Source organism: Eleutherodactylus coqui, chromosome 2 (genome assembly GCF_035609145.1).
Source record: "Eleutherodactylus coqui strain aEleCoq1 chromosome 2, aEleCoq1.hap1, whole genome shotgun sequence".
NCBI lineage: Eukaryota > Metazoa > Chordata > Amphibia > Anura > Eleutherodactylidae > Eleutherodactylus > Eleutherodactylus coqui.
Window position 1 is genome coordinate 88,190,288 of NC_089838.1, and position 24,884 is coordinate 88,215,171.

The window sequence follows — 24,884 nt, forward strand, 5'->3', positions numbered from 1 at the left end:
TTTAGCCTTCTTGATCATGGAGGAGAGTAGTTTGCTCCCCTTAATGCCGTGGGCGTAGAACTTATATTTAAGGTACAGGTGCTTTTTGTTATATCTGGATTCTAACAGACGTTTAAGTTCTCGCCTTAGGTCCGTCAATTCCTCTAGGCTATTTATTACTTGGGATAGTTTGGAAAGTTGTTCCACTTTCGAGATCAGGGCTAAGAGGCTGTCGATTTCAAGCTATTGTTGCTTCTTAATTTTAGAGCCCAAGGAGATGAACAGGCCCCTCATGTATGCCTTGTGGGTCTCCCAAACAACCGGAAACTCCAAGTCCCTGGTGTTGTGGAGTTGGAAGAATTCCTCTAGCATACCAGAGAGGCGGTCCCTCTCCAGCTCTAAGTCTAATAGGGAGGTGTTGAGTTTCCAAATCCATTCCCTGTGTCCTTCTACAGTGAGGCTAAGATCTATGTGTATAGGTGCATGGTCAGAGATTGTGATTGGTTCTATTTTTGCTCCCTTTACCTTTGTCAGGATGTCCTGAGAGACATATATGTGATCCAGTCTCTGGAACGAGGCATGGACTTGGGAGAAGTATGTAAAATCTTTTGTCGAGGGGATGATTGTTCGCCACGTGTCCACAACTCTCATATCCTGGAGTGTTTTATTTAATTTTTTGACTTGTCTCTGAGAGATTCAAGATCTACCTTTTGATGAGTCAAGTAGGGGATTGAGAAATTCATTAAAGTCCCCTCCTAGCACAATTGGCCCCTCGGCGAATTCTTTCAGAATGTTAAGTTGCTCAATCAGCCAGCATACCTGGTTGGAATTAGGTGCGTATAGGTTTGCTATTGTTAACCTTTTATTGTTAATGGACCCTTTTAAGAACAGTACCCTGCCCATCTCATCTGAGTACTTTGCTTTAAGGGAGAACACGATAGATCTATGGAACATAATGGACACCCCTTTTGATGCGGAGACGAGTGTAAGCAAGCATGCATGCCACGCATGTGGCTGCCACGCGAATATAATCCTGTATGAAGTATGATACAGTTTGACCATGGCAGTTAATAACATCCATCTACCTTCTCCCTCTCTCAACAGGTACGTTCATTTCTGCATCATCCCACTCCAAGCTGAACTCCTGCTATCTCGCTCTGCTTAAATCCTCTGTGCTGCTTGCTTGCTGTGAATTGTGTATTTTGCATTTCATCTGTTTGCATTGATAAATGAAACTTTACTTTTAGTCATTTCTGCCATCCACCTCCCCCAAATGGCATCCTTCACCCATCCTTGCTGAGATGCTTTCCTTATCTAAGGAGAGCAATACATTTCAACCCCCCCCCCCCCTTTTGATCATTAGGTTTGCAATGCTAAAGTCAGCTGGCCAATTCAATTGGAACCTGATTAGCCACTCCCAGCTGTTTCCTAGTCATACCTTAAACTTTCACTATAATATCAGTGTAAGCATGCATGCCAAGCGTGTGGCTGCCACGCGAATATAATGCTGTATGAAGTATGCTGGATAAAGTATGATACAGTTTGACCATGGCAGTTCAACACGGTAGGAGACAGGTAGGCCACAAACTCTGCCTAAATACTTTACACTACAAAGCTATTGCTAATGCGGTCAGCTCTGCTCTCATCCTTGCTCTCAGTTTCAGAACTTCTTCCAAGTGCCCACCTCTGGGGCACACTATTCACATTAGCCCCTCTCTACTGTCCTCACCTATGCATAGCTCGCATGCACTCTTTACCATCTTGCTTAGCCTCAAACCCCCTAACGCCACTAACAAAAATAACAGTCATCCTCATAAATCTCCTAGCCATCTGCTAACCCTCTCTATCCTGCTGCTACTAGCTGCTGGGGATATCTCTCCCAATCCTGGCCCACCCTCCACTGCTCCCAACTATCACCCCCTACCTGACTCACTAATAAAATCTCCAAGACCAACTGCTAGCCCATGCATACCCTACCCTGACTTCTTTAAATGTGCGCTCTGGAACTGCCAGTCAGCATGTAACAAACTCCCCACCATCCACGACTTTCTAACTGCTAAATTTTTAAATCTGCTAGCTCTCACAGAAACGTGGATACAGCAGTCTGACACGGCCTCCCATGCTGCGCTGTCTTACAATGGCCTGCAGTTCTCCCATACCCCGAGACCAGATGACAGGCGTGGCGGAGGAGTAGGTGCTCTTCTCTCCCTGAAATGCAACTACCAGATCATCCCCCCTGTACCCTCACTCACTTTTCCATCCTTTGAAGTACATATGCTATGACTTTTCCGTCCGCTGTCCATGCGAGTAGCAGCTATCTACCGCCCCCCAGGTGCTCCTCGCCTGTTTTTGGACCACTTTGCTGCCTGGCTCCCCCACTTCCTATCCTGTGAAATTCCAAACCTCATCTTAGATGATTTTAACATCCCCACTAACGACCCAAACTCCCCATCTGCCTCTCAGCTTCTTTTGCTCACCTCCTCCCTTGGTCTCTCTCAACTCACAGCCTCTCCCACTCACAGGGATGGCAACACTCTTGATCTGGTCTTCTTCCGTCTCTGCTCTGTTTCCAACTTCACTAACTCCCTTCTCCCACTCTCAGATTATAACCTTCTCTCTTTCTCTGTCACTCTCCCTAACATCTCTCCACACCCATCTACCTACCATACCTACAGGAACCTTAAGGCCATTCACACCCAGGACTTTGCTGAATCCCTACAGTCCTCTCTGTCTCCTATCTCTCTTTCCAACCTGCCCCAACCTGGCTGCCGCTCGCTACAACACCGCTCTCAAACATGCCCTGGATGAAGCAGCGCCCCCCAGGACCCAAGCCATCCGATGTAGACCGCGGCAACCCTGGCTCACACCTCAAACGCGCTTCATCCGGCGGTGCTTTAGAAGTGCTGAATGGCTGTGGAGGAAGTCGCAAACGTCCACAGACTTCCTCCAGTACAAATTCATGCTCAGAACCTACAACCTCGTCCTCCACCGCGCCAAGCAAGTCTATTTCACCTCTCTAGTCTCCTCACTATCACACAACCCTAAACGTCTCTTTGATACTTTTCACTCCCTTCTCAGCCCTAAACCGCAGCCCCCTGTGACAGATCTCAGTGCTGTGGAGTTGGCTGCTTACTTCAAAAAGAAAATAGATGACATCCGTCAGGAAATAACTCCCCAATCCCAGACTAGCCCTGACCCTAGTCTTGTCAGCACTGCATCTAGCTCCTGCTCACTGTCTGTACTCAGACCAGCGACAGAGGAAGAAGTCTCCAAATTGCTCTGCTCTGCTTGTCCCACCACCTGCGCTAGCGTCCCCTTCCCCTCACACCTCCTCCGTTCCTTCTCCCAGTGGTCATCTCCTATCTCACCACTATATTTAACCTCTCTCTGACCTCTGGCACTTTTTCCCTCTTCTTTCAAACACGCCATCATATCCCCACTGCTAAAGAAGCCGACTCTGGACGCGACTGATGCTGCCAACTACCGACCCATCTCAAACCTCCCCTTCATTTCCAAGCTACTAGAACCCTTAGTTTACTCCTGCCTTGTAAGCCATCTATCAGAGCACTCTCTCCTAGACCCCCTACAGTCTGGCTTCTGACCTCAACACTCGACAGAAACTGCCCTTACCAGGGTATCCAATGACCTAATGACAGCCAAATCGAGGGGCGATTACTCCCTACTGATCCTCCTCGACCTTTCTGCAGCATTTGACACTGTTGACCACAAACTCCTCCTCAGTATGCTTCGCTCCATTGGCCTAAAGGACATTGCTCTCTCCTGGTTCTCCTCCTACCTATCTGACCGCTCTTTCAGTGTCTCCTTTGCTGGCTCTACCTCCCCTCCTCTTCCCCTTGCTGTTGGGGCCCCCTAGGGCTCGGTCCTAGGCCCCCTTCTTTTATATATCTACACAGCCCCAATTGGACAAACCATCAGGAGATTTGGCCTCCAATACCACCTGTATGCTGACGACATCCAGCTATACACCTCTGCCCGTGACATCTCTGCACCTTTCCTCCAAAACATCACCGACTGTCTGTCCGCTGTCTCTAACACTATGTCCTCTCTCTATCTAAAACTAAACCTCTCTAAAACTGACTTACTGGTATTTCCACCCTCCACTAACCGACCTTATCCTGACATCTCCATCTCAGTGTGTGGCGCCACCATAACTCCTAGACAACACGCCCGCTGCCTTGGGGTCATATTTGACTCTGATCTCTCTTTTACCCCCTTCATCCAATCTCTGGCCCGAACATGTCAGCTGCACCTCAAGAACATCGCAAGAATCTGCTCTTTTCTCACTGTGGACACGCTAAAAACGCTTACTGTTGCCCTCATCCACTCCCGGCTCGCTTATTGCAACTCGTTGCTGATCATCCTCCCCTGCACCAGACTCAACCCTCTCCAATCCATCCTGAATGTGGCAGCCAGGCTCATCTTCCTGTCCAGCCGCTACTCGGACGCCTCTGCCCTGTGCCCGTCACTGCACTGGCTGCCCGTTAAATACAGAATTCAATTTAAACTCGCCACCTTCATCCACAAAGCCCTCCACAGTGCAGCGCCCCCCTATATCACCTCCCTCATCTCAATCCATCAACCAGCCCGGGCTCTCCGCTCTGCTAATGAAACCAGACTGAGTGCCCCTTTAATTCGAACTTCTCATTCCCGCCTCCAAGACTTCTCCAGAGCAGCACCGGTCCTCTGGAACGCACTACCAAAGGCTACCTGAGCAATCCAGGACTCGCAGAACTTCAGGAGTGCTCTAAAAACGCACCTCTTCAGGGAGGCATACCGAATTCCCTAAACAAACCCCTTTGTACTCCGCCTGATAACATGCTCCCTGACCTACTGACTGCAATCCCTGCTAGCCATCATAAACCGCTCCTGCAGTCATACTGTTTCTGCCATCACACGGCTAAATGTCTGACCATTGTCTATGTGTATATCACCCCTCACTCTCCACCTCACCATACAGTGCACATCTCCAGCCCCTTTACCTTCTGTATCACCCCATTACTTGTAGTATGTAAGCTCGTTGGAGCAGGACCCGCACCCCTATTGTTTCCATCAATTGATTACTATGTAACTGTGGTTCTGTAATGTTTGTACTTTTGTCTTTCTGTATCCCCTGTCTATGTAAGCGCTGCGGAATATGTTGGCGCTATACAAATAAAGTTTATTATTATTATTATTACTCTTCATTTCCAGAGTGCTAAGGTAGGGGGTGCTTTCTGAAGCCAAAGAGAAGGGATTAGGGCTTTAGCGGCATCTAAGAGAAAGGCCAGCAGTTTGTCTTTAATAGGGTGAAAGTTCGCCGAGGGTCTTCAGAGGAACAGTATCTCCGCTGTGATGTGGAAATTGGGTTTAAGGAGGCGCATTACTTCCCCTATTTCTCTCCAAAATGTGGTTAGTGCTGTACACTCCCACCAGATATGGCAATATGATCCTGTTTCTGCGTTACATCTGCAACATTTATCGTGGTTACCTAATTTGTGTGCATAGAGCCATTGTGGGGTCTTGTACCATCTGACCATAATTTTGTAATGGCTTTCCTGGAGCAAAATACAGGGTGAGAGACCAAAAGCGGTTTGTAGGATTGATTTAATATCTGATGTGGTGAGGGAAATTTTAAGATCTCTTTCCCATGAAACCAGGAAAGCTGGTTTGTAGGGTGCCTCAGGAGTGATGATCCTATTGCGGATAATAGAGATCGATTTGTTTCTTGAGTGGTCACTGACAAGCATTTTTTCAAATGGGGTTCCTGGTCTGGTAGATTTAGCGGATTTCTGGAACTCCCTAAAAGCTTGGAGTACGTGAGCCCTTTGTAGGAAGGAGAGAGAGAGAGCTGCGCGCCAAGGTATTTAGAATATCATCTGGCTGTTTATGGGCCAGTACTTGTAGCTCCCTCATCCTCAGAGGAGCAAACCTCCTCCATAGACCTCTAACGTCTCTGTCTGTTGCCCAACCCAGGTGTTTTCTTCAGATACTCAGTGGGGCTGTGGGGGATGTGTCAGGGGCCTGGGTTTGCCTAAGCTTATCCCAAACCTCACAGGGGCCGCGTAGCAGCGGATTAAAGTTTTTGGACCTGTAAACTTTTTTAGATATTTACCAGAGTATCCCCTTCCCTGCCCATGGTCAGAGAGTGTAGCAATTTGTCTCCAGAAGGGGAGGTTAGGTCTATCCAATACCTAAGTTGGACCGCTTGATAAAAGTCGTGGACGCATGGCAACTCAATCCCCCCCTCTGTTTTACTTTTGATCATAAGGCTGAAAGCCAGTCGAGGTCTTTTCTGTCTCCAGGTGTAACTGGTGAAGGCTGAGCGTAGGACTTTGAAGAAGGACTGGGGAAGATGGATTGGGAGCATTTTTAGCTTACATAGGATTTGCGGTAGGACGTATGTCTTTAAGATATTTTTTCTGCCGAACCAGGAGGCGTATGGTATGTCGTATTTCTGTAGTAGGGATTTGACCTGGGATAATAGAGGTAGAAAATTGGCGCTAAATAGGTCTTCAGTTTTTTTTTGTGCCAAGGTACTCTATTGAGGTATCAGACCATTCGAAGGGTGAGCTGGACTTCAACTGGGGGCACCGGGCTGGGGGGATAGAGACGTTTAAAATGGTGGATTTGGTGTAGTGTATCTTGAAATTTGATATGCTTCCGAAGGAGTTTAAGAGGGTATTCAGGTTGGGGATTCCTGTCTCTGGTTCGGATATTACAAACATGATATCATCTGCAAATGCAGCCGTATTTAAGCTAGCAGAGCCAACCCTCAATCCCTTAATGTCAGGGGCTAACCGGACGCTCCTCAACAGGGGTTCCAGCGTGAGAATGAAGAGGGTCGGCGAAAGCGGGCATCCCTGACGGGTACCATTTCTGATGTCACGGGGGGGGGGGGGGAGGGAGTAGATTGTTAACCTTTAGTCTAGCGTATGGTTCTTTGTATAGGGAAAAGATTGCGGCAAGGAAGGGGGAAGGGAAGTTGAAGTAGGTCAGAACTCTCTCCATGTAAGTCCAGCTCACCCTATCGAACGCCTTCTCGGCATCTGTTCCAACAAGCGCTAATGCTATATCATGGGTTTGTGCATATCTGATGGCGTGGGGCAGTCTGTAGCAGTTATCCCTGCCCTCTCTGTTTTTGACAAAACCTGCTTGTTCTCTGTTGATCAGCGAGGGGATTTCTAATCTTTTGGCCAGTAATTTAGCCCAGAACTTGACATCTGCGTTAATAAGAGAAATGGGCCTGTAGCTGCTACAGAGCTCCGGGTTTTTATTTTCCTTATGGATGAGCGTTATATGTGCCTCCTGTGCTTGTTTGGGTTCTGGTTTTACTAGCATGAGGGCGTTCATCAGGTCTTTCAGTTAAGGGGCCAATGTTTCCTTAAAGGTTTTATAGTATAGAACTGGGTAGCCATCAGGGCCAGGGCTCTTACCGGTAGGGTTGTTAATTATTATTTCCTCCACCCCTTGTAAAGAGATGGGGAGCACTAGAGCCCGGGCCGCGGTGTCCCCCAGCTTGGGCAGATCTATAGAGTTTAAGAAGTGGTCAATTTGTTCCTTAGTGCATTTGGGGTTTAAAAGGGAGTCCGAATTTTTTAGGTTATAAAGGTCTGCATAGAACCTTTGGAAGGTCTCTGCTATTTCTTTTGATGAGGATATGGATTTCCCTGTATGGTCTTTGATGGAAGAAATGTGGTTCTTAGCTTTAGCCTTCTTGATCATGGAGGAGAGTAGTTTGCTCCCCTTAATGCCGTGGGCGTAGAACTTATATTTAAGGTACAGGTGCTTTTTGTTATATCTGGATTCTAACAGACGTTTAAGTTCTCGCCTTAGGTCCGTCAATTCCTCTAGGCTATTTATTACTTGGGATAGTTTGGAAAGTTGTTCCACTTTCGAGATCCGGGCTAAGAGGCTGTCGATTTCAAGCTATTGTTGCTTCTTAATTTTAGAGCCCAAGGAGATGAACAGGCCCCTCATGTATGCCTTGTGGGTCTCCCAAACAACTGGAAACTCCAAGTCCCCGGTGTTGTGGAGTTGGAAGAATTCCTCTAGCATACCAGAGAGGCGGTCCCTCTCCAGCTCTGAGTCTAATAGGGAGGTGTTGAGTTTCCAAATCCATTCCCTGTGTCCTTCTACAGTGAGGCTAAGATCTATGTGTATAGGTGCATGGTCAGAGATTGTGATTGGTTCTATTTTTGCTCCCTTTACCTTTGTCAGGATGTCCTGAGAGACATATATGTGATCCAGTCTCTGGAACGAGGCATGGACTTGGGAGAAGTATGTAAAATCTTTTGTCGAGGGGATGATTGTTCGCCACGCGTCCACAACTCTCATATCCTGGAGTGTTTTATTTAATTTTTTGACTTGTCTCTGAGAGATTCAAGATCTACCTTTTGATGAGTCAAGTAGGGGATTGAGAAATTCATTAAAGTCCCCTCCTAGCACAATTGGCCCCTCGGCGAATTCTTTCAGAATGTTAAGTTGCTCAATCAGCCAGCATACCTGGTTGGAATTAGGTGCGTATAGGTTTGCTATTGTTAACCTTTTATTGTTAATGGACCCTTTTAAGAACAGTACCCTGCCCATCTCATCTGAGTACTTTGCTTTAAGGGAGAACACGATAGATCTATGGAACATAATGGACACCCCTTTTGATGCGGAGACGAGTGTAAGCAAGCATGCATGCCACGCATGTGGCTGCCACGCGAATATAATCCTGTATGAAGTATGATACAGTTTGACCATGGCAGTTAATAACATCCATCTACCTTCTCCCTCTCTCAACAGGTACGTTCATTTCTGCATCATCCCACTCCAAGCTGAACTCCTGCTATCTCGCTCTGCTTAAATCCTCTGTGCTGCTTGCTTGCTGTGAATTGTGTATTTTGCATTTCATCTGTTTGCATTGATAAATGAAACTTTACTTTTAGTCATTTCTGCCATCCACCTCCCCCAAATGGCATCCTTCACCCATCCTTGCTGAGATGCTTTCCTTATCTAAGGAGAGCAATACATTTCAACCCCCCCCCCCCCCTTTTGATCATTAGGTTTGCAATGCTAAAGTCAGCTGGCCAATTCAATTGGAACCTGATTAGCCACTCCCAGCTGTTTCCTAGTCATACCTTAAACTTTCACTATAATATCAGTGTAAGCATGCATGCCAAGCGTGTGGCTGCCACGCGAATATAATGCTGTATGAAGTATGCTGGATAAAGTATGATACAGTTTGACCATGGCAGTTCAACACGGTAGGAGACAGGTAGGCCACAAACTCTGCCTAAATACTTTACACTACAAAGCTATTGCTAATGCGGTCAGCTCTGCTCTCATCCTTGCTCTCAGTTTCAGAACTTCTTCCAAGTGCCCACCTCTGGGGCACACTATTCACATTAGCCCCTCTCTACTGTCCTCACCTATGCATAGCTCGCATGCACTCTTTACCATCTTGCTTAGCCTCAAACCCCCTAACGCCGCTAACAAAAATAACAGTCATCCTCATAAATCTCCTAGCCATCTGCTAACCCTCTCTATCCTGCTGCTACTAGCTGCTGGGGATATCTCTCCCAATCCTGGCCCACCCTCCACTGCTCCCAACTATCACCCCCTACCTGACTCACTAATAAAATCTCCAAGACCAACTGCTAGCCCATGCATACCCTACCCTGACTTCTTTAAATGTGCGCTCTGGAACTGCCAGTCAGCATGTAACAAACTCCCCACCATCCACGACTTTCTAACTGCTAAATTTTTAAATCTGCTAGCTCTCACAGAAACGTGGATACAGCAGTCTGACACGGCCTCCCATGCTGCGCTGTCTTACAATGGCCTGCAGTTCTCCCATACCCCGAGACCAGATGACAGGCGTGGCGGAGGAGTAGGTGCTCTTCTCTCCCTGAAATGCAACTACCAGATCATCCCCCCTGTACCCTCACTCACTTTTCCATCCTTTGAAGTACATATGCTATGACTGTTCCGTCCGCTGTCCATGCGAGTAGCAGCTATCTACCGCCCCCCAGGTGCTCCTCGCCTGTTTTTGGACCACTTTGCTGCCTGGCTCCCCCACTTCCTATCCTGTGAAATTCCAAACCTCATCTTAGATGATTTTAACATCCCCACTAACGACCCAAACTCCCCATCTGCCTCTCAGCTTCTTTTGCTCACCTCCTCCCTTGGTCTCTCTCAACTCACAGCCTCTCCCACTCACAGGGATGGCAACACTCTTGATCTGGTCTTCTTCCGTCTCTGCTCTGTTTCCAACTTCACTAACTCCCTTCTCCCACTCTCAGATTATAACCTTCTCTCTTTCTCTGTCACTCTCCCTAACATCTCTCCACACCCATCTACCTACCATACCTACAGGAACCTTAAGGCCATTCACACCCAGGACTTTGCTGAATCCCTACAGTCCTCTCTGTCTCCTATCTCTCTTTCCAACCTGCCCCAACCTGGCTGCCGCTCGCTACAACACCGCTCTCAAACATGCCCTGGATGAAGCAGCGCCCCCCAGGACCCAAGCCATCCGATGTAGACCGCGGCAACCCTGGCTCACACCTCAAACGCGCTTCATCCGGCGGTGCTTTAGAAGTGCTGAATGGCTGTGGAGGAAGTCGCAAACGTCCACAGACTTCCTCCAGTACAAATTCATGCTCAGAACCTACAACCTCGTCCTCCACCGCGCCAAGCAAGTCTATTTCACCTCTCTAGTCTCCTCACTATCACACAACCCTAAACGTCTCTTTGATACTTTTCACTCCCTTCTCAGCCCTAAACCGCAGCCCCCTGTGACAGATCTCAGTGCTGTGGAGTTGGCTGCTTACTTCAAAAAGAAAATAGATGACATCCGTCAGGAAATAACTCCCCAATCCCAGACTAGCCCTGACCCTAGTCTTGTCAGCACTGCATCTAGCTCCTGCTCACTGTCTGTACTCAGACCAGCGACAGAGGAAGAAGTCTCCAAATTGCTCTGCTCTGCTTGTCCCACCACCTGCGCTAGCGTCCCCTTCCCCTCACACCTCCTCCGTTCCTTCTCCCAGTGGTCATCTCCTATCTCACCACTATATTCAACCTCTCTCTGACCTCTGGCACTTTTTCCCTCTTCTTTCAAACACGCCATCATATCCCCACTGCTAAAGAAGCCGACTCTGGACGCGACTGATGCTGCCAACTACCGACCCATCTCAAACCTCCCCTTCATTTCCAAGCTACTAGAACCCTTAGTTTACTCCTGCCTTGTAAGCCATCTATCAGAGCACTCTCTCCTAGACCCCCTACAGTCTGGCTTCTGACCTCAACACTCGACAGAAACTGCCCTTACCAGGGTATCCAATGACCTAATGACAGCCAAATCGAGGGGCGATTACTCCCTACTGATCCTCCTCGACCTTTCTGCAGCATTTGACACTGTTGACCACAAACTCCTCCTCAGTATGCTTCGCTCCATTGGCCTAAAGGACATTGCTCTCTCCTGGTTCTCCTCCTACCTATCTGACCGCTCTTTCAGTGTCTCCTTTGCTGGCTCTACCTCCCCTCCTCTTCCCCTTGCTGTTGGGGCCCCCTAGGGCTCGGTCCTAGGCCCCCTTCTTTTATATATCTACACAGCCCCAATTGGACAAACCATCAGGAGATTTGGCCTCCAATACCACCTGTATGCTGACGACATCCAGCTATACACCTCTGCCCGTGACATCTCTGCACCTTTCCTCCAAAACATCACCGACTGTCTGTCCGCTGTCTCTAACACTATGTCCTCTCTCTATCTAAAACTAAACCTCTCTAAAACTGACTTACTGGTATTTCCACCCTCCACTAACCGACCTTATCCTGACATCTCCATCTCAGTGTGTGGCGCCACCATAACTCCTAGACAACACGCCCGCTGCCTTGGGGTCATATTTGACTCTGATCTCTCTTTTACCCCCTTCATCCAATCTCTGGCCCGAACATGTCAGCTGCACCTCAAGAACATCGCAAGAATCTGCTCTTTTCTCACTGTGGACACGCTAAAAACGCTTACTGTTGCCCTCATCCACTCCCGGCTCGCTTATTGCAACTCGTTGCTGATCATCCTCCCCTGCACCAGACTCAACCCTCTCCAATCCATCCTGAATGTGGCAGCCAGGCTCATCTTCCTGTCCAGCCGCTACTCGGACGCCTCTGCCCTGTGCCCGTCACTGCACTGGCTGCCCGTTAAATACAGAATTCAATTTAAACTCGCCACCTTCATCCACAAAGCCCTCCACAGTGCAGCGCCCCCCTATATCACCTCCCTCATCTCAATCCATCAACCAGCCCGGGCTCTCCGCTCTGCTAATGAAACCAGACTGAGTGCCCCTTTAATTCGAACTTCTCATTCCCGCCTCCAAGACTTCTCCAGAGCAGCACCGGTCCTCTGGAACGCACTACCAAAGGCTACCTGAGCAATCCAGGACTCGCAGAACTTCAGGAGTGCTCTAAAAACGCACCTCTTCAGGGAGGCATACCGAATTCCCTAAACAAACCCCTTTGTACTCCGCCTGATAACATGCTCCCTGACCTACTGACTGCAATCCCTGCTAGCCATCATAAACCGCTCCTGCAGTCATACTGTTTCTGCCATCACACGGCTAAATGTCTGACCATTGTCTATGTGTATATCACCCCTCACTCTCCACCTCGCCATACAGTGCACATCTCCAGCCCCTTTACCTTCTGTATCACCCCATTACTTGTAGTATGTAAGCTCGTTGGAGCAGGACCCGCACCCCTATTGTTTCCATCAATTGATTACTATGTAACTGTGGTTCTGTAATGTTTGTACTTTTGTCTTTCTGTATCCCCTGTCTATGTAAGCGCTGCGGAATATGTTGGCGCTATACAAATAAAGTTTATTATTATTATTATTACTCTTCATTTCCAGAGTGCTAAGGTAGGGGGTGCTTTCTGAAGCCAAAGAGAAGGGATTAGGGCTTTAGCGGCATCTAAGAGAAAGGCCAGCAGTTTGTCTTTAATAGGGTGAAAGTTCGCCGAGGGTCTTCAGAGGAACAGTATCTCCGCTGTGATGTGGAAATTGGGTTTAAGGAGGCGCATTACTTCCCCTATTTCTCTCCAAAATGTGGTTAGTGCTGTACACTCCCACCAGATATGGCAATATGATCCTGTTTCTGCGTTACATCTGCAACATTTATCGTGGTTACCTAATTTGTGTGCATAGAGCCATTGTGGGGTCTTGTACCATCTGACCATAATTTTGTAATGGCTTTCCTGGAGCAAAATACAGGGTGAGAGACCAAAAGCGGTTTGTAGGATTGATTTAATATCTGATGTGGTGAGGGAAATTTTAAGATCTCTTTCCCATGAAACCAGGAAAGCTGGTTTGTAGGGTGCCTCAGGAGTGATGATCCTATTGCGGATAATAGAGATCGATTTGTTTCTTGAGTGGTCACTGACAAGCATTTTTTCAAATGGGGTTCCTGGTCTGGTAGATTTAGCGGATTTCTGGAACTCCCTAAAAGCTTGGAGTACGTGAGCCCTTTGTAGGAAGGAGAGAGAGAGAGCTGCGCGCCAAGGTATTTAGAATATCATCTGGCTGTTTATGGGCCAGTACTTGTAGCTCCCTCATCCTCAGAGGAGCAAACCTCCTCCATAGACCTCTAACGTCTCTGTCTGTTGCCCAACCCAGGTGTTTTCTTCAGATACTCAGTGGGGCTGTGGGGGATGTGTCAGGGGCCTGGGTTTGCCTAAGCTTATCCCAAACCTCACAGGGGCCGCGTAGCAGCGGATTAAAGTTTTTGGACCTGTAAACTTTTTTAGATATTTACCAGAGTATCCCCTTCCCTGCCCATGGTCAGAGAGTGTAGCAATTTGTCTCCAGAAGGGGAGGTTAGGTCTATCCAATACCTAAGTTGGACCGCTTGATAAAAGTCGTGGACGCATGGCAACTCAATCCCCCCCTCTGTTTTACTTTTGATCATAAGGCTGAAAGCCAGTCGAGGTCTTTTCTGTCTCCAGGTGTAACTGGTGAAGGCTGAGCGTAGGACTTTGAAGAAGGACTGGGGAAGATGGATTGGGAGCATTTTTAGCTTACATAGGATTTGCGGTAGGACGTATGTCTTTAAGATATTTTTTCTGCCGAACCAGGAGGCGTATGGTATGTCGTATTTCTGTAGTAGGGATTTGACCTGGGATAATAGAGGTAGAAAATTGGCGCTAAATAGGTCTTCAGTTTTTTTTTGTGCCAAGGTACTCTATTGAGGTATCAGACCATTCGAAGGGTGAGCTGGACTTCAACTGGGGGCACCGGGCTGGGGGGATAGAGACGTTTAAAATGGTGGATTTGGTGTAGTGTATCTTGAAATTTGATATGCTTCCGAAGGAGTTTAAGAGGGTATTCAGGTTGGGGATTCCTGTCTCTGGTTCGGATATTACAAACATGATATCATCTGCAAATGCAGCCGTATTTAAGCTAGCAGAGCCAACCCTCAATCCCTTAATGTCAGGGGCTAACCGGACGCTTCTCAACAGGGGTTCCAGCGTGAGAATGAAGAGGGTCGGCGAAAGCGGGCATCCCTGACGGGTACCATTTCTGATGTCACGGGGGGGGGGGGAGTAGATTGTTAACCTTTAGTCTAGCGTATGGTTCTTTGTATAGGGAAAAGATTGCGGCAAGGAAGGGGGAAGGGAAGTTGAAGTAGGTCAGAACTCTCTCCATGTAAGTCCAGCTCACCCTATCGAACGCCTTCTCGGCATCTGTTCCAACAAGCGCTAATGCTATATCATGGGTTTGTGCATATCTGATGGCGTGGAGCAGTCTGTAGCAGTTATCCCTGCCCTCTCTGTTTTTGACAAAACCTGCTTGTTCTCTGTTGATCAGCGAGGGGATTTCTAATCTTTTGGCCAGTAATTTAGCCCAGAACTTGACATCTGCGTTAATAAGAGAAATGGGCCTGTAGCTGCTACAGAGCTCCGGGTTTTTATTTTCCTTATGGATGAGCGTTATATGTGCCTCCTGTGCTTGTTTGGGTTCTGGTTTTACTAGCATGAGGGCGTTCATCAGGTCTTTCAGTTAAGGGGCCAATGTTTCCTTAAAGGTTTTATAGTATAGAACTGGGTAGCCATCAGGGCCAGGGCTCTTACCGGTAGGGTTGTTAATTATTATTTCCTCCACCCCTTGTAAAGAGATGGGGAGCACTAGAGCCCGGGCCGCGGTGTCCCCCAGCTTGGGCAGATCTATAGAGTTTAAGAAGTGGTCAATTTGTTCCTTAGTGCATTTGGGGTTTAAAAGGGAGTCCGAATTTTTTAGGTTATAAAGGTCTGCATAGAACCTTTGGAAGGTCTCTGCTATTTCTTTTGATGAGGATATGGATTTCCCTGTATGGTCTTTGATGGAAGAAATGTGGTTCTTAGCTTTAGCCTTCTTGATCATGGAGGAGAGTAGTTTGCTCCCCTTAATGCCGTGGGCGTAGAACTTATATTTAAGGTACAGGTGCTTTTTGTTATATCTGGATTCTAACTGACGTTTAAGTTCTCGCCTTAGGTCCGTCAATTCCTCTAGGCTATTTATTACTTGGGATAGTTTGGAAAGTTGTTCCACTTTCGAGATCCGGGCTAAGAGGCTGTCGATTTCAAGCTATTGTTGCTTCTTAATTTTAGAGCCCAAGGAGATGAACAGGCCCCTCATGTATGCCTTGTGGGTCTCCCAAACAACTGGAAACTCCAAGTCCCCGGTGTTGTGGAGTTGGAAGAATTCCTCTAGCATACCAGAGAAGCGGTCCCTCTCCAGCTCTGAGTCTAATAGGGAGGTGTTGAGTTTCCAAATCCATTCCCTGTGTCCTTCTACAGTGAGGCTAAGATCTATGTGTATAGGTGCATGGTCAGAGATTGTGATTGGTTCTATTTTTGCTCCCTTTACCTTTGTCAGGATGTCCTGAGAGACATATATGTGATCCAGTCTCTGGAACGAGGCATGGACTTGGGAGAAGTATGTAAAATCTTTTGTCGAGGGGATGATTGTTCGCCACGCGTCCACAACTCTCATATCCTGGAGTGTTTTATTTAATTTTTTGACTTGTCTCTGAGAGATTCAAGATCTACCTTTTGATGAGTCAAGTAGGGGATTGAGAAATTCATTAAAGTCCCCTCCTAGCACAATTGGCCCCTCGGCGAATTCTTTCAGAATGTTAAGTTGCTCAATCAGCCAGCATACCTGGTTGGAATTAGGTGCGTATAGGTTTGCTATTGTTAACCTTTTATTGTTAATGGACCCTTTTAAGAACAGTACCCTGCCCATCTCATCTGAGTACTTTGCTTTAAGGGAGAACACGATAGATCTATGGAACATAATGGACACCCCTTTTGATGCGGAGACGAGTGTAAGCAAGCATGCATGCCACGCATGTGGCTGCCACGCGAATATAATCCTGTATGAAGTATGATACAGTTTGACCATGGCAGTTAATAACATCCATCTACCTTCTCCCTCTCTCAACAGGTACGTTCATTTCTGCATCATCCCACTCCAAGCTGAACTCCTGCTATCTCGCTCTGCTTAAATCCTCTGTGCTGCTTGCTTGCTGTGAATTGTGTATTTTGCATTTCATCTGTTTGCATTGATAAATGAAACTTTACTTTTAGTCATTTCTGCCATCCACCTCCCCCAAATGGCATCCTTCACCCATCCTTGCTGAGATGCTTTCCTTATCTAAGGAGAGCAATACATTTCAACCCCCCCCCCCCCTTTTGATCATTAGGTTTGCAATGCTAAAGTCAGCTGGCCAATTCAATTGGAACCTGATTAGCCACTCCCAGCTGTTTCCTAGTCATACCTTAAACTTTCACTATAATATCAGTGTAAGCATGCATGCCAAGCGTGTGGCTGCCACGCGAATATAATGCTGTATGAAGTATGCTGGATAAAGTATGATACAGTTTGACCATGGCAGTTCAACACGGTAGGAGACAGGTAGGCCACAAACTCTGCCTAAATACTTTACACTACAAAGCTATTGCTAATGCGGTCAGCTCTGCTCTCATCCTTGCTCTCAGTTTCAGAACTTCTTCCAAGTGCCCACCTCTGGGGCACACTATTCACATTAGCCCCTCTCTACTGTCCTCACCTATGCATAGCTCGCATGCACTCTTTACCATCTTGATTAGCCTCAAACCCCCTAACGCCACTAACAAAAATAACAGTCATCCTCATAAATCTCCTAGCCATCTGCTAACCCTCTCTATCCTGCTGCTACTAGCTGCTGGGGATATCTCTCCCAATCCTGGCCCACCCTCCACTGCTCCCAACTATCACCCCCTACCTGACTCACTAATAAAATCTCCAAGACCAACTGCTAGCCCATGCATACCCTACCCTGACTTCTTTAAATGTGCGCTCTGGAACTGCCAGTCAGCATGTAACAAACTCCCCACCATCCACGACTTTCTAACTGCTAAATTTTTAAATCTGCTAGCTCTCACAGAAACGTGGATACAGCAGTCTGACACGGCCTCCCATGCTGCGCTGTCTTACAATGGCCTGCAGTTCTCCCATACCCTGAGACCAGATGACAGGCGTGGCGGAGGAGTAGGTGCTCTTCTCTCCCTGAAATGCAACTACCAGATCATCCCCCCTGTACCCTCACTCACTTTTCCATCCTTTGAAGTACATATGCTATGGCTTTTCCGTCCGCTGTCCATGCGAGTAGCAGCTATCTACCGCCCCCCAGGTGCTCCTCGCCTGTTTTTGGACCACTTTGCTGCCTGGCTCCCCCACTTCCTATTCTGTGAAATTCCAAACCTCATCTTAGATGATTTTAACATCCCCACTAACGACCCAAACTCCCCATCTGCCTCTCAGCTTCTTTTGCTCACCTCCTCCCTTGGTCTCTCTCAACTCACAGCCTCTCCCACTCACAGGGATGGCAACACTCTTGATCTGGTCTTCTTCCGTCTCTGCTCTGTTTCCAACTTCACTAACTCCCTTCTCCCACTCTCAGATTATAACCTTCTCTCTTTCTCTGTCACTCTCCCTAACATCTCTCCACACCCATCTACCTACCATACCTACAGGAACCTTAAGGCCATTCACACCCAGGACTTTGCTGAATCCCTACAGTCCTCTCTGTCTCCTATCTCTCTTTCCAACCTGCCCCAACCTGGCTGCCGCTCGCTACAACACCGCTCTCAAACATGCCCTGGATGAAGCAGCGCCCCCCAGGACCCAAGCCATCCGATGTAGACCGCGGCAACCCTGGCTCACACCTCAAACGCGCTTCATCCGGCGGTGCTTTAGAAGTGCTGAATGGCTGTGGAGGAAGTCGCAAACGTCCACAGACTTCCTCCAGTACAAATTCATGCTCAGAACCTACAACCTCGTCCTCCACCGCGCCAAGCAAGTCTATTTCACCTCTCTAGTCTCCTCACTATCACACAACCCTAAACGTCTCTTTGATACTTTTCACTCCCTTCTCAGCCCTAAACCGCAGCCCCCTGTGACAGATCTCAGTGCTGTGGAGTTGGCTGCTTACTTCAAAAAGAAAATAGATGACATCCGTCAGGAAATAACTCCCCAATCCCAGACTAGCCCTGACCCTAGTCTTGTCAGCACTGCATCTAGCTCCTGCTCACTGTCTGTACTCAGACCAGCGACAGAGGAAGAAGTCTCCAAATTGCTCTGCTCTGCTTGTCCCACCACCTGCGCTAGCGTCCCCTTCCCCTCACACCTCCTCCGTTCCTTCTCCCAGTGGTCATCTCCTATCTCACCACTATATTCAACCTCTCTCTGACCTCTGGCACTTTTTCCCTCTTCTTTCAAACACGCCATCATATCCCCACTGCTAAAGAAGCCGACTCTGGACGCGACTGATGCTGCCAACTACCGACCCATCTCAAACCTCCCCTTCATTTCCAAGCTACTAGAACCCTTAGTTTACTCCTGCCTTGTAAGCCATCTATCAGAGCACTCTCTCCTAGACCCCCTACAGTCTGGCTTCTGACCTCAACACTCGACAGAAACTGCCCTTACCAGGGTATCCAATGACCTAATGACAGCCAAATCGAGGGGCGATTACTCCCTACTGATCCTCCTCGACCTTTCTGCAGCATTTGACACTGTTGACCACAAACTCCTCCTCAGTATGCTTCGCTCCATTGGCCTAAAGGACATTGCTCTCTCCTGGTTCTCCTCCTACCTATCTGACCGCTCTTTCAGTGTCTCCTTTGCTGGCTCTACCTCCCCTCCTCTTCCCCTTGCTGTTGGGGCCCCCTAGGGCTCGGTCCTAGGCCCCCTTCTTTTATATATCTACACAGCCCCAATTGGACAAACCATCAGGAGATTTGGCCTCCAATACCACCTGTATGCTGACGACATCCAGCTATACACCTCTGCCCGTGACATCTCTGCACCTTTCCTCCAAAACATCACCGACTGTCTGTCCGCTGTCTCTAACACTATGTCCTCTCTCTATCTAAAACTAAACCTCTCTAAAACTGACTTACTGGTATTTCCACCCTCCACTAACCGACCTTATCCTGACATCTCCATCTCAGTGTGTGGCGCCACCATAACTCCTAGACAACACGCCCGCTGCCTTGGGGTCATATTTGACTCTGATCTCTCTTTTACCCCCTTCATCCAATCTCTGGCCCGAACATGTCAGCTGCACCTCAAGAACATCGCAAGAATCTGCTCTTTTCTCACTGTGGACACGCTAAAAACGCTTACTGTTGCCCTCATCCACTCCCGGCTCGCTTATTGCAACTCGTTGCTGATCATCCTCCCCTGCACCAGACTCAACCCTCTCCAATCCATCCTGAATGTGGCAGCCAGGCTCATCTTCCTGTCCAGCCGCTACTCGGACGCCTCTGCCCTGTGCCCGTCACTGCACTGGCTGCCCGTTAAATACAGAATTCAATTTAAACTCGCCACCTTCATCCACAAAGCCCTCCACAGTGCAGCGCCCCCCTATATCACCTCCCTCATCTCAATCCATCAACCAGCCCGGGCTCTCCGCTCTGCTAATGAAACCAGACTGAGTGCCCCTTTAATTCGAACTTCTCATTCCCGCCTCCAAGACTTCTCCAGAGCAGCACCGGTCCTCTGGAACGCACTACCAAAGGCTACCTGAGCAATCCAGGACTCGCAGAACTTCAGGAGTGCTCTAAAAACGCACCTCTTCAGGGAGGCATACCGAATTCCCTAAACAAACCCCTTTGTACTCCGCCTGATAACATGCTCCCTGACCTACTGACTGCAATCCCTGCTAGCCATCATAAACCGCTCCTGCAGTCATACTGTTTCTGCCATCACACGGCTAAATGTCTGACCATTGTCTATGTGTATATCACCCCTCACTCTCCACCTCGCCATACAGTGCACATCTCCAGCCCCTTTACCTTCTGTATCACCCCATTACTTGTAGTATGTAAGCTCGTTGGAGCAGGACCCGCACCCCTATTGTTTCCATCAATTGATTACTATGTAACTGTGGTTCTGTAATGTTTGTACTTTTGTCTTTCTGTATCCCCTGTCTATGTAAGCGCTGCGGAATATGTTGGCGCTATACAAATAAAGTTTATTATTATTATTATTACTCTTCATTTCCAGAGTGCTAAGGTAGGGGGTGCTTTCTGAAGCCAAAGAGAAGGGATTAGGGCTTTAGCGGCATCTAAGAGAAAGGCCAGCAGTTTGTCTTTAATAGGGTGAAAGTTCGCCGAGGGTCTTCAGAGGAACAGTATCTCCGCTGTGATGTGGAAATTGGGTTTAAGGAGGCGCATTACTTCCCCTATTTCTCTCCAAAATGTGGTTAGTGCTGTACACTCCCACCAGATATGGCAATATGATCCTGTTTCTGCGTTACATCTGCAACATTTATCGTGGTTACCTAATTTGTGTGCATAGAGCCATTGTGGGGTCTTGTACCATCTGACCATAATTTTGTAATGGCTTTCCTGGAGCAAAATACAGGGTGAGAGACCAAAAGCGGTTTGTAGGATTGATTTAATATCTGATGTGGTGAGGGAAATTTTAAGATCTCTTTCCCATGAAACCAGGAAAGCTGGTTTGTAGGGTGCCTCAGGAGTGATGATCCTATTGCGGATAATAGAGATCGATTTGTTTCTTGAGTGGTCACTGACAAGCATTTTTTCAAATGGGGTTCCTGGTCTGGTAGATTTAGCGGATTTCTGGAACTCCCTAAAAGCTTGGAGTACGTGAGCCCTTTGTAGGAAGGAGAGAGAGAGAGCTGCGCGCCAAGGTATTTAGAATATCATCTGGCTGTTTATGGGCCAGTACTTGTAGCTCCCTCATCCTCAGAGGAGCAAACCTCCTCCATAGACCTCTAACGTCTCTGTCTGTTGCCCAACCCAGGTGTTTTCTTCAGATACTCAGTGGGGCTGTGGGGGATGTGTCAGGGGCCTGGGTTTGCCTAAGCTTATCCCAAACCTCACAGGGGCCGCGTAGCAGCGGATTAAAGTTTTTGGACCTGTAAACTTTTTTAGATATTTACCAGAGTATCCCCTTCCCTGCCCATGGTCAGAGAGTGTAGCAATTTGTCTCCAGAAGGGGAGGTTAGGTCTATCCAATACCTAAGTTGGACCGCTTGATAAAAGTCGTGGACGCATGGCAACTCAATCCCCCCCTCTGTTTTACTTTTGATCATAAGGCTGAAAGCCAGTCGAGGTCTTTTCTGTCTCCAGGTGTAACTGGTGAAGGCTGAGCGTAGGACTTTGAAGAAGGACTGGGGAAGATGGATTGGGAGCATTTTTAGCTTACATAGGATTTGCGGTAGGACGTATGTCTTTAAGATATTTTTTCTGCCGAACCAGGAGGCGTATGGTATGTCGTATTTCTGTAGTAGGGATTTGACCTGGGATAATAGAGGTAGAAAATTGGCGCTAAATAGGTCTTCAGTTTTTTTTTGTGCCAAGGTACTCTATTGAGGTATCAGACCATTCGAAGGGTGAGCTGGACTTCAACTGGGGGCACCGGGCTGGGGGGATAGAGACGTTTAAAATGGTGGATTTGGTGTAGTGTATCTTGAAATTTGATATGCTTCCGAAGGAGTTTAAGAGGGTATTCAGGTTGGGGATTCCTGTCTCTGGTTCGGATATTACAAACATGATATCATCTGCAAATGCAGCCGTATTTAAGCTAGCAGAGCCAACCCTCAATCCCTTAATGTCAGGGGCTAACCGGACGCTTCTCAACAGGGGTTCCAGCGTGAGAATGAAGAGGGTCGGCGAAAGCGGGCATCCCTGACGGGTACCATTTCTGATGTCACGGGGGGGGGGGGAGTAGATTGTTAACCTTTAGTCTAGCGTATGGTTCTTTGTATAGGGAAAAGATTGCGGCAAGGAAGGGGGAAGGGAAGTTGAAGTAGGTCAGAACTCTCTCCATGTAAGTCCAGCTCACCCTATCGAACGCCTTCTCGGCATCTGTTCCAACAAGCGCTAATGCTATATCATGGGTTTGTGCATATCTGATGGCGTGGAGCAGTCTGTAGCAGTTATCCCTGCCCTCTCTGTTTTTGACAAAACCTGCTTGTTCTCTGTTGATCAGCGAGGGGATTTCTAATCTTTTGGCCAGTAATTTAGCCCAGAACTTGACATCTGCGTTAATAAGAGAAATGGGCCTGTAGCTGCTACAGAGCTCCGGGTTTTTATTTTCCTTATGGATGAGCGTTATATGTGCCTCCTGTGCTTGTTTGGGTTCTGGTTTTACTAGCATGAGGGCGTTCATCAGGTCTTTCAGTTAAGGGGCCAATGTTTCCTTAAAGGTTTTATAGTATAGAACTGGGTAGCCATCAGGGCCAGGGCTCTTACCGGTAGGGTTGTTAATTATTATTTCCTCCACCCCTTGTAAAGAGATGGGGAGCACTAGAGCCCGGGCCGCGGTGTCCCCCAGCTTGGGCAGATCTATAGAGTTTAAGAAGTGGTCAATTTGTTCCTTAGTGCATTTGGGGTTTAAAAGGGAGTCCGAATTTTTTAGGTTATAAAGGTCTGCATAGAACCTTTGGAAGGTCTCTGCTATTTCTTTTGATGAGGATATGGATTTCCCTGTATGGTCTTTGATGGAAGAAATGTGGTTCTTAGCTTTAGCCTTCTTGATCATGGAGGAGAGTAGTTTGCTCCCCTTAATGCCGTGGGCGTAGAACTTATATTTAAGGTACAGGTGCTTTTTGTTATATCTGGATTCTAACTGACGTTTAAGTTCTCGCCTTAGGTCCGTCAATTCCTCTAGGCTATTTATTACTTGGGATAGTTTGGAAAGTTGTTCCACTTTCGAGATCCGGGCTAAGAGGCTGTCGATTTCAAGCTATTGTTGCTTCTTAATTTTAGAGCCCAAGGAGATGAACAGGCCCCTCATGTATGCCTTGTGGGTCTCCCAAACAACTGGAAACTCCAAGTCCCCGGTGTTGTGGAGTTGGAAGAATTCCTCTAGCATACCAGAGAAGCGGTCCCTCTCCAGCTCTGAGTCTAATAGGGAGGTGTTGAGTTTCCAAATCCATTCCCTGTGTCCTTCTACAGTGAGGCTAAGATCTATGTGTATAGGTGCATGGTCAGAGATTGTGATTGGTTCTATTTTTGCTCCCTTTACCTTTGTCAGGATGTCCTGAGAGACATATATGTGATCCATTCTCTGGAACGAGGCATGGACTTGGGAGAAGTATGTAAAATCTTTTGTCGAGGGGATGATTGTTCGCCACGCGTCCACAACTCTCATATCCTGGAGTGTTTTATTTAATTTTTTGACTTGTCTCTGAGAGATTCAAGATCTACCTTTTGATGAGTCAAGTAGGGGATTGAGAAATTCATTAAAGTCCCCTCCTAGCACAATTGGCCCCTCGGCGAATTCTTTCAGAATGTTAAGTTGCTCAATCAGCCAGCATACCTGGTTGGAATTAGGTGCGTATAGGTTTGCTATTGTTAACCTTTTATTGTTAATGGACCCTTTTAAGAACAGTACCCTGCCCATCTCATCTGAGTACTTTGCTTTAAGGGAGAACACGATAGATCTATGGAACATAATGGACACCCCTTTTGATGCGGAGACGAGTGTAAGCAAGCATGCATGCCACGCATGTGGCTGCCACGCGAATATAATCCTGTATGAAGTATGATACAGTTTGACCATGGCAGTTAATAACATCCATCTACCTTCTCCCTCTCTCAACAGGTACGTTCATTTCTGCATCATCCCACTCCAAGCTGAACTCCTGCTATCTCGCTCTGCTTAAATCCTCTGTGCTGCTTGCTTGCTGTGAATTGTGTATTTTGCATTTCATCTGTTTGCATTGATAAATGAAACTTTACTTTTAGTCATTTCTGCCATCCACCTCCCCCAAATGGCATCCTTCACCCATCCTTGCTGAGATGCTTTCCTTATCTAAGGAGAGCAATACATTTCAACCCCCCCCCCCTTTTGATCATTAGGTTTGCAATGCTAAAGTCAGCTGGCCAATTCAATTGGAACCTGATTAGCCACTCCCAGCTGTTTCCTAGTCATACCTTAAACTTTCACTATAATATCAGTGTAAGCATGCATGCCAAGCGTGTGGCTGCCACGCGAATATAATGCTGTATGAAGTATGCTGGATAAAGTATGATACAGTTTGACCATGGCAGTTCAACACGGTAGGAGACAGGTAGGCCACAAACTCTGCCTAAATACTTTACACTACAAAGCTATTGCTAATGCGGTCAGCTCTGCTCTCATCCTTGCTCTCAGTTTCAGAACTTCTTCCAAGTGCCCACCTCTGGGGCACACTATTCACATTAGCCCCTCTCTACTGTCCTCACCTATGCATAGCTCGCATGCACTCTTTACCATCTTGATTAGCCTCAAACCCCCTAACGCCACTAACAAAAATAACAGTCATCCTCATAAATCTCCTAGCCATCTGCTAACCCTCTCTATCCTGCTGCTACTAGCTGCTGGG

General features: G+C 47.6%; 1 long non-coding RNA gene across 1 annotated transcript; it reads left to right on the plus strand.

The window, feature by feature from the left end:
* Positions 1–679: 679 nt before the first annotated feature.
* LOC136611520 (uncharacterized) lies at positions 680–24,491 on the plus strand. Its single transcript, XR_010790284.1, has 4 exons — positions 680–1,083; positions 8,590–8,766; positions 16,268–16,444; positions 23,945–24,491. It is a non-coding gene; the product is annotated as an uncharacterized lncRNA (long non-coding RNA).
* The last annotated feature ends 393 nt before the right edge of the window (positions 24,492–24,884 follow it).